Consider the following 9,957-nt stretch of genomic DNA (forward strand, 5'->3'; position numbering starts at 1 on the left):
AAACTGAAAGCATTTCCACTAAGATCAGGAACAAGACAAGGTTGCCCACTCTCACCACTCTTATTCAACATAGTTTTGGAAGTTTTAGCCACAGCAATCAGAGAAGAAAAGGAAATAAAAGGAATGCAAATCAGAAAAGAAGAAGTAAAGCTGTCACTGTCTGCAGATGACATGATACTATACATAGAGAATCCTAAAGATGCTACCAGAAAACTACTAGAGCTAATCAATGAATTTGGTAAAGTAGCAGGATACAAAATTAATGCACAGAAATCTCGGGCATTCCTATATACTAATGATGAAAAATCTGAAAGTGAAATCAAGAAAACTCTCCCATTTACCATTGCAACAAAAAGAATAAAATATCTAGGAATAAACCTACCAAAGGAGACAAAAGGCCTGTATGCAGAAAATTATAAGACACTGATGAAAGAAAGTAAAAATGATACATATAGATGGAGAGATATACCATGTTCTTGGATGGGAAGAATCAACATTGTGAAAATGACTCTACTACCCAAAGCAATCTACAGATTCAATGCAATCCCTATCAAACTACCACTGGCATTTTTCTCAGAACTAGAACAAAAAATTTCACAATTTGTATGGAAACACAAAAGACCCCGAATAGCCAAAGCACTCTTGAGAACGAAAAAAGGAGCTGGAGGTATCAGGATCCCTGACTTCAGACTATACTACAAAGCTACATTAATCAAGACAGTATGGTACTGGCACAAAAACAGAAAGATAGATCATTGGAACAGGATAGAAAGCCCAGAGATAAACCCACGCACATATGGACACCTTATCTTTGATAAAGGAGGCAGGAATGTACAGTGGAGAAAAGACAGCCTCTTCAATAAATGGTGCTGGGAAAACTGGACAGGTACATTTAAAAGTATGAGATTAGCTCACTCCCTAACACCATACACAAAAATAAGCTCAAAATGGATTAAAGATCTAAATGTAAGGCCAGAAACTATCAAACTCTTAGAGGAAAACATAGGAAGAACACTCTATGACATAAATCACAGCAAGATCCTTTCTGATCCACCTCCTAGAGTAATGGCAATAAAAACAAAAATAAACAGATTGGACCTAATGAAACTTCAAAGCTTTTGCACAGCAAAGGAAACCATAATCAAGACCAAAAGACAACCCTCAGAATGGGAGAAAATATTTGCAAATGAAGCAACTGACAAAGGATTAATCTCCAAAATTTACAAGCAGCTCATGCAGCTCAATAACAAAAAAACAAACAACCCAATCCAAAAATGGGCAGAAGACCTAAATAGACATTTCTCCAAAGAAGATATACAGAATGCCAACAAACACATGAAGGAATGCTCAACATCATTAATCATTAGAGAAATGCAAATCAAAACTACAATGAGATATCATCTCTCACCAGTCAGAATGGCCATCATCAAAAAATCTAGAAACAATAAATGCTGGAGAGGGTGTGGAGAAAAGGGAACACTCTTGCTCTGCTGGTGGGAATGTGAATTGGTTCAGCCACTATGGAGAACAGTATGGAGGTTCCTTAAAAAACTACAAATAGAATTACCATATGACCCAGCAATCCCACTACTGGGCATATACCCTGAGAAAACCATAATTCAAAAAGAGTCATGTACCAAAATGTTCATTGCAGCTCTATTTACAGTAGCCCGGAGATGGAAACAACCTAAGCGCCCATCATCGGATGAATGGATAAAATAGATGTGGCACATATACACAATGGAATATTACTCAGCCTTAAAAAGAAATGAAATTGAGCTATTTGTAATGAGATGCATAGACCTAGAGTCTGTCATACAGAGTGAAGTAAGTCAGAAAGAAAAAGACAAATACCATATGCTAACACATATATATGGAATTTAAGGGGAAAAAAATGTCATGAAGAACCTAGGGGTAAGACAGGAATAAAGATGCGGACCTACTGGAGAACGGACTTGAGGATATGGGGAGGGGGAAGGGTGAGCTTTGACAGGGCGAGAGAGAGTCATGGACATATACACACTAACAAACGTAGTAAGGTAGATAGCTAGGGGGATGCAGCCGCAAGGCACAGGATATTAGCTCGGTGCTTTGTGACAGCCTGGAGGGGTGGGATGGGGAGAGTGGGAGGGAGGGAGACGTAAGAGGGAAGACATATGGGAACATATGTATATGTATAACTGATTCACTTTGTTATAAAGCAGAAACTAACACACCATTGTAAAGCAATTATACCCCAATAAAGATGTTTAAAAAAAAAAAAAGAAAATGGAACAAAACGGACATGACATTCAGAAAACAAATTCCAAAATGGCAGACACAGATACTATTTTTTCAGTAATTACATTAATGTAAATGGATTTAACACTCTAAACAAAAGGTGGGCATTGAAGTAATGGATTTAAAAAAAAAAATGTCCAACTATGACTTCTTACAGGAGACACATTTAGGATTGAAGGCACAGATCGGTTCAAAATACAGTAGCTCAAAGAAAGCTGGCATACTAATGTCAGAGAAAACAGACTTCAGGACAAATACTATTACTAGAGACAAAAAAAGGATATTTTAATAAAAGGATCAGTCTATCAGATATACATAACAATTATAAATATATATGCACATTACAATAGAGTGCCAAAAATACATGGAGCAAAAACTGACTAAGTTGAAGGGAGAAAGTGACAACTCAAAAATAATAGTTGAAAATTTTAATTTTCACTTTGAATAATTAATTTAAAAAAATTAGGCTTCAGATCAACAAGGAAATAAAAGACTTGAAATGTACTGAACCAACTTGACCTAACAGGCACATAGAGAACACCTCACCCAAAAAGAGCAGAATGAATATTCTTGTCATGTACTATGGAATGTTCTCTACAATAGACCATGTTCTAGGTTATGAAACAAGTATGAATCAACTTAAAAGGGTTAAAATTATACAAGTTACATTTTCAGACAACAGTGAAATTAAATTAGATATCAGTGACAGAGGAAATGTAAGACTCCTAAATGTATAGGTATTAAATTACACATTTCTAAATAACTAATGGATCAAAGAAGAGATTACAAGGTACTTTAGAAGGTACTTTAAGGTAAATGGAAAAAATAGCAAAATTTAACAAAATTTATAGATATAAATTCCTATATTAAAAAAGAAAATAAATGAAATAAATAATCTAAACTTCTACTATAAAAATACCTAGAGAAAAGGAGAACAAACTGAACCAAAATCAAACAGAAGGGAGGAAATACTAGTTATTAAAGTGGAAATAAAGTTGAGTATAGTGAAACAATAGAGAAAATCAACAAAACTGGAAGTTGTTTCTTTCAAAGGAAACAACTTGATTAACCTTTAACTAGCCAGAGAAAAACAAGAGAGGGAAGATTCGTATTACTAAAAATCAGAAATGAAAGAGAAAACATCATTATCTATCTTTCTGAAGGAAAAATAACTATAATGGAAGACTGTGAACAAATATATGTCAAATTAAATAGTCTACATAAAATTGATGAATTCCTAGAAAGACATAAACTACCAAGACTGGCTTAAAAAGAAATAGGAAATCTGAATAGACCTATAACAAACAGAGAGATTGAATCAGTAATTTAAAAACTTTCTACACACACAAAAAAAAGTCCCAGTGTTGGATGTTTTCACTACTTAATTCTATAAAAGATATAAATAAAAATAAATATCAATGTTTTACAAAGCTTTCCAAAAAAATGAGTAAGGAACACTTCCCAGCTCACTGTATAATGACATTGTTACCCTGATACCAAAACCAAAGAAATCACATGAAGAGAGAATTACAGAAAATACCCCTTATGAATTTCAGTGCAAATATCCTTGATAAAGTACTAACAAGATTAAATTGGCAACATATGAAAACTATTATACACCTTGACCAAGTGGAATTTATCTCAGGAATGCAAGATGAGTTTACCGTCTGAAAATCAGTCAATGTGATACACCACAGATGGAATCAAAGACAAAGAAACACGTGATGATCTCAATAGATGCACAAAAAATATTTGAGAAAATCCAACACCCTTTTGTCATAAAATCACTCAACAAAATAGAAATAGAATGGAACTCCTTAAACCTAATGAGGATATCTATGAAAAATTCACAGCTAATAACATTCTTAATGGTGAAAGACTGAAGGCTTTCCCCCTAAGATGTTCAACAATGTACATATATCTGCTCTAACCACTTCTACTCAAAATTGTCTTAGAGATACTATCCTATCTTTATCTTAGATGAGAAAAATAAATAAAAAGCCTCCAAAGTAGAAAAGAAGTTAAGTTATCTTTATTTTCAGGTGACATGATCTTCTACATACAAAATTGAAAGGAATCCACTAAATGTACTAGAATGACTAACAAAGTATTTCAGCAAAGTTTCAGGATAAAAGATCCATATACAAAAATCAATTGTATTTTTGTAAGCAAATAATAAAAATTACAAATAAAACTAAAAATTATTTTATTTTCAATAGCACCAAAAATAATAAAATATTTAGGGGCTTCCCTGGTGGCACAGTGGTTGAGAGTCCACCTGCCAATGCAGGGGACACGGGTTCATGCCCTGGTCAGGGAAGATCCCACATTCCGCGGAGTAGCTGGACCCGTGAGCCATGGCCACTGAGCCTGTGCATCCAGAACCTGTGCTCCACAATGGGAGAGGCCACAACATTGAGAGGTCCATGTACCGCAGAAAAAATAAAATTTTAAAAATTAAAAAAAAAAATTTAGAAATAAATTTATCAAAGAACTGCAGGATTGTACATTGAAAATTGTATAACATTGTTGAAGGAACTTACAGAAGATATAAATAAAAGGAGAACAATCCTATATTAATGATTTGGAAGACTTTCTCTTGTTAGGATGTCAAAACTACTTAATTTGATCTACAGATTCAAGACATTTTTGTCAAAATCCTTGCTGTCTTTAGGCAGAAACTGACAAGCTGAGTCTAAATTTCATATGGAAATGAAAAGAGACCCAGAACGGACAAAATAGTCTTGAGAATGAACAAAGTTGGAGGGCATATACTTCTCTATTATAAATATTACAATAAGACCACACTAATCAAGACACTGTCATATTTACATAATCATAGAAGTACACATGAAGCTCAATGGAACATAGTTTAAAATCCAGAAATAAACCCCTACTCTATGGTCAATTGATTTTCACAAGAGAACAAAGACAATACAATGGGTTAATTATAGTTTGGTGGTTTTTTTTGTTTTCATCTTGCTGTTTAGACATCTTGATATCCATATTCAAGAACAATGGGCTCTTATGTCACACAACAGAGAAAAAATAATTTGAAATGGAAATAAACAAGTATAATATCAAAATTAAAAATAACTTAGAAATAAGCACAGGAATCTATTTTGTAGCACTTACAACTCAACAACAAATAGAAAAATAACTCATTTAAAAATCTGGTATTTTCTTTCAATACTTAACATATCAATTACACTTCTTCAAAACTAATAGTGGTTTCCCTGGAGCTTACAATATACATTTTATTTCACCTAATTCCATCTTGAAATAACACTAGAGTGCTTCACATGTTGTGTAGGTAGCTTATAATAAAGTATGCCAAATTTTTCCTTGCTGTCCCCTGTGTTATTTTTGTAATTATTTCACCTATCCATATGTTGTAATAATAAAATAATAATAAAACATAATAAAACATTAGTTTTGGTACATTAAACATACAGTTATCTTTTAATCAATTAAGAATTAGAAAATTTTTAAAACGATAGTTTACATTTATTTATTCCTTCTCCAGTTCCCTTTGTTTGTTTACATAGATCCAATCTTCTGACTACAGCATTTTTCTTCCATTTGAAAAACTTATTTTAACATTTCTTGCAGGGCAGATCTGCTCCCTAGAGAATTCTCTTGGTTTTTGTTTGTGACAGTCTTTTTTTCTGCTTCACTTTTGAAGGACTATTGTATTTGATATAGGATTTTAGTTTCCATTCCACTCCTTTCTTGACTAAATGGTTTCTGTTAAGAATCTTATTCTAATTCTTATCCTTGTTACCCTATTGGTAAGACTTTCCCCATCTGGATTTTCTCAAGATTTTTTCTGTCTTTCATTTACTGCAGTTTAAATATGATATGCCTAGGTATAAATTTATTGGTATTTATCCTGATTGGTGTTCTCTGAGCTTCCTAGATCTGTGGTTTGGTGTCTGTCATTAATTTTGGAAAATTCTTGGCCATTATAAATTTCAAATACTTCTACTCCATTTATTCTCCTTCTGGTTTTCCAAATATGCACATATGATACCTTTTAGAAATCCCCAACAGTGCTTGGATGTTCCATTCTGATATTTTCACTTCTTTTTTTTTCTCTTTTCATTTCAGTATGGGAAGTTTCTATTGAGCTATCTTCAGGCTCACTGATTCTTTCCTTGACCATGACCCATCTAATGATAAAACCATCAAAGGCATTCTTTATTTCTGTTAGTTTATTTTTATTTTTACCATGCTTTTGATTGTTATTTAGAGTTTTCCTCTCTCTACTTGCATTACTCATCTGTCCTTGCATATTGTCTACTTTGTCATTAGAGCCCTTTACTTATTAATTATAATTATTTTAAATTCCCTGCCTGACAATTTCAAAGTGTGTGTCATATCTCTTTTGGTTCTGCAGCTTGCTTTTTCTTTTCAGGCTGGTTTTTCTTCTTGCCTTTAGTATGTCTAATAATATTTTGTTGAAAGCTGGACATGATGTGTTGGGTAACAGGATATATTGGGTAACAGGATATACTGGGTAACAGGAACTGAGGTAAGGAGGACTTAATGTGTAGTTTTATGTTAGTTTGGCTAGGAGCTGGGATATCTTTAATGTAGTTGTAGGTGTCATAGATTTCAAATTCCTCTGGTGACCTTATTTTAATTTCCCCTGTTAATTTAGGGCTTTCCTAAGAACTTCTCTCAGAGGTAGTGTCTTGCAGCTATTTCAACTGTAATCCACTGGATCCCTGTTCATATGAGGATAAGTTGTAGGGCAGAGGAAGCATTCTATAATATTATGATTGCATCTCATTCTTTTAATGGTCTATTTCCCTGTGTTGTGACTTTCACAAGTGTTGCTTAGCTTTTCTTCTCCCGTTAATGAGACAGGAAATCTAGAGGGCCCTAGAAGTGGGGATAGGCTCTGGTTAAGTGTTTTCCCTGTAGAGTAGGACTTTGTTATGGAGAAGTCACTGGATGTATTTCAGAACTATTTCTCTTTCCTTCCCCATGATAAAACCCTAGATATTTCTCAGAGCTTTACTGTGGGTGCCTAGAGAGAAAGTGCATAAAATATGACCTCTTCCCAAGACTGCAGCCAGTGAGTTCTCCTGATAAGCATATATTAGCACTAACTCTCTGCATGTGCTTATCTCTCCAAATTTCATGGTAGCAGTTTGTCTTATAACATCAGTTCTCTGACAGGTCCAAGAAACAGCATTGATTTTTAATTTGTACAACCATTTCTTATTATCATGAGGGAAGTGATGACTTCTAAACACTTTAGATATTGGAGCTGAAATTGGAAATCCATTGATAAAGTGTTAACTTTACTCTTGAAATTTGCTTATGCCTCTGTGCACTTAATTTTTTGTCTCTTTGTAACTTTACCCTTTGTGTTATTAACTTTTTGGTTATTTGAGTAAAAGTTCTTGTAATTTAATTCCTGCATACATCTACCCATTGACATTTGAAACATACTTCCATTAAATTCTCATGCTACTCCTCTCCCTCTTGACAAGTGAGAACCTGCTCAACTTACATGTGTCAGGAGACTTCTACTTCCATATCCATCCATCTACATTTCTGCTGCTCTCATTCATTGCATAGGTGCCCTTCTGCTATTTTCTTAACACTGCATTTATCAGTCCCAGTTAGTAGTGCTTAATAGGGTCTCAGCTCATGCCATGGTGCCTGGCACATAGTAATATGGTTAATGTTCAACAGTAATATAATTTTTTAAAGTCCATCAGTAGCTATTCACCAAATTTTATTAAAATAACATAACTTTGTTAAAATAGGAGTATTTTTCAAAATTTTTTGAAAATCCAGAGGATGTAGAAAAGTATATGTTTTTACTTTATATGTACCTTTAAAAGTCTATTAGTTTTCTGATGCCAAAATGTTGTGTTCACATTGTGACTCTGAACCATAAAACTGAATAAAGTACAAAAACATCTTACTCAATTCTCCCTATTTTTAATTCACTCATTTTAGAGGTAGAAAAGTGAGATCCAAAGAGGTAGAATAAACAGCACAGATCATGCAATCTACCAACTTACAGATCAGTGCTCTTTCATTATATCATCTTGCCTTCTGATACCTCTGAATAATTTGCTAGCTGTAGAGAGATAAATGGAGACTATGGATTGCTACAATTTTCAGTCAAGGCACACTCAACCAATAATGTTACCAACAATATCTCCCACAGACATATTTATTACAACTATTCCCTGCTTTGTTTTGCATCATCAGGTCCATCTGGCAGTAAAGGATTGACCAGGTGTTCTGGGGAAAAGTTGGCACACAAATGCCTTGAATATTGTGATACTAGCGGGAGGGAGAGATAAAGAAAATGAAAGGAAATTAAATTATTCTTGTTATATATGAGCTTACAAGACATTTTTACATGGTAACAATTTTGAACATTTTTTGCTTTATTTGTAAATGGATTTTGGCTTAGTTTTAAAAATTAGAATGAAGTATAAATATTTAAGAGAAATATAGTGTCATACTCATTAGTGTAGTGAATAAATAAAAGTATAAGTAAGCATTTTTGAAAACCTGTAGTAAAATGAGAAAAGAAAATAATATATGGTGTACCTCATCAAACTATTTATTATTCTAAAGAAAAAAACAAAACCTCTCTCTTGAATAGTCTTGATTAGTTGATCCCTAACTCAAGTTTTTCAATCAGATGGTCAGAACATGGTTTACAAATGACCTTTGCCTTGCTAAATTGAATTTTGTGGCTTAAATTAATTAATCTTTTCCCTAAAGTGAACAATTTCCTGTGTATTTTAGCTTAGCGAAGACAATGAAGGTATTAAGAAAGCAAATCTCACTCTAACATGCAGAACTCTGATTGAATAACAAGTGTAATGCATGTCCACTGAGGCTTCAAACATTCCCTAAGAAACTTTCCCCAGGCAAAGAGCTGTTTGTGTGGTGCATTGACACACATTAATGAGAAACCTCCAGTGCTGGTACCAGCACTATGCAACACCCTTGACGTTCATTATGTCAGGATTAATACCATGGCAAAGAGCTTTTATCAATCTTGAATGTGCATATGCTATATTATAAAATACACAACCATACAACATTTCTATGGCCTTTTAACTCAGGAAAAATTAATTAATTTTCTATGATTTGGTATTTTATGTTTAACTTTTCTACTATAACCTTCTATATTTCATTTAACTTATTTCACTTTAAGGCATTATTTAGTGATTTTTAGAAACAGAAAAACTGTTACAAAATCAAAATTATTAATTCCACTATTTAGAAATAACATTTAAATGTATAGCTCTTTTTAATCTGTTTCTTGCTTTTTTTTATTATTGTTACTGTTATTTTATGTGATACATTGACATATTTTGTCACACTCTTTTTTTTCATAATTATGGCTAGCTGTCATAACAAAATAACCCAGACTGTGTGACTTAAACAACAGAAATTTATTTACTCACAGTTCTGGAGGGTAGAAGTCCAAGATCAAGGTGTTGGTGGTATTGGTTTCTCCTATAAAAAATAATAACAGAAACTTTAATTAAATAGAATCAGGAGACTGGAAAGGAGAGCTCTCATGCCCTACGATGATAGTAGAGCCCAACAGGAAGTAGGAAGACTCCTCTTCTTTCCTGACAAGAACTCAGCAAGTGAAAAGAGATGGATTCTGTTTACTATAGCCCT

This window comes from Phocoena phocoena, chromosome 4 (genome assembly GCF_963924675.1).
Source record: "Phocoena phocoena chromosome 4, mPhoPho1.1, whole genome shotgun sequence".
In the NCBI taxonomy this organism is placed as follows: Eukaryota; Metazoa; Chordata; class Mammalia; order Artiodactyla; family Phocoenidae; genus Phocoena; species Phocoena phocoena.